Source organism: Octodon degus, unplaced genomic scaffold (assembly GCF_000260255.1).
Source record: "Octodon degus isolate 3935 unplaced genomic scaffold, OctDeg1.0 scaffold00003, whole genome shotgun sequence".
Taxonomy (NCBI): Eukaryota; Metazoa; Chordata; class Mammalia; order Rodentia; family Octodontidae; genus Octodon; species Octodon degus.
The window spans coordinates 25791524-25792742 of record NW_004524579.1 but is presented as its reverse complement, the minus strand read 5'-3'; the positions used below and the strand labels follow the sequence as shown (position 1 = coordinate 25792742).

General features: G+C 42.0%; 1 pseudogene; it reads right to left on the bottom strand.

The window, feature by feature from the left end:
* The window catches only part of LOC101564881, a 15930-nt pseudogene extending 15757 nt beyond the window's left edge, over positions 1-173 (bottom strand).
* Positions 174-1219: the final 1046 nt, after the last annotated feature.

Sequence of the window (1219 nt, the reverse complement as noted above, 5' to 3'; positions counted from 1 at the left end):
TAAGCCTTCTGGTAGTCTCCTTTCTTGGCATAGGCTGCAGAACGATTACTATAGAGCACATGGTTGTGGGGGTCCAACTTAATTGCTTCAGAGTAGCACTGTAAGGCATCATCAATATTCCCGGCACTCAGGGCCTTATTGCCCTTCTCCTTTAGTTCATTCACCTGCTCCATAGCCCGGCCGGGAACCCAGTTGAATCGAACCCGTCAGCTCCGCATTACCAACCGCCCATCAACAACTTCTGCTACCTATTTTTCTCAAGTACCTTCTAGATCCTTCCTTCCTTCCTGGTACGGCCATCCAGATCCTGGGGTCTCAGGCCTGGTGGGACCGAGTTTCTCATCGTTTCCTCGTTTTCCTCTCTAGAATGTGAAGAAACGTTCCCAATATAGCAATACCCAAGATCCAAGTCAAGATTAGCTCAAATCTGGTCACTCTTGTTACCCTAGTGTGTATGACCTCTTCTCCCAGAAGTTTCTGTTTCTATTTTCCCACTGATTCCCAAATAGCATGGGCTTACTGAGAAAATAAATGTAGAAAGGCATGATCTGTTTCAAAATATTTATGCACAAACAAAGAACCACATCTTTACAAGTTCTCATGAGATGGATCAATGAGCACCCAGATACCAAAATGTTTTTTGACTCTAATGAGAACTACGCTCACCATCGAAGCTCAGAGATGCTTGAAACCTTACTTAAAAATCCATCAACCTAAGAAAGGAGCAGTCAGATAATCTTTTTCACTGAGCTTCTAGCAATGCACAACCAATCCAGCCAGTATAATGTAAGAGATCACCATACTCATGTTTTTCAAATGAGGCTATAGAGCAAATTTTAGGCCAAATATTAAGCATCTTAACTTGGAAGTCTTCAATCACATAGACTGGATGAAAACACTCAAGATAATATGCAGCTTTTGTTTACATTTCTTTTTTGGCAGTAATTTTAATCCCATTATTTCTCTCTTAACAAAAGTAAGACATGACTCATTTGACCATCCACAAAGCCTTCTGGCAGGAAGGCTGGGCCCAGCGCAGCTGCACAGAAACATAGCTGCTGTGAATCAAGACGGTCGTGCAAGTCACTACTTCTTTATTTAAGTGAGTCTTGGAGAGAGAGAGAGAGAGAGAGAGAGAGAGAGAGAGAGAGAGAGAGAGAGAGAGATTAAAGCTGTAAATTGATACTTGAAAAAAGTCATATGTGCTTAAACCTCTTTC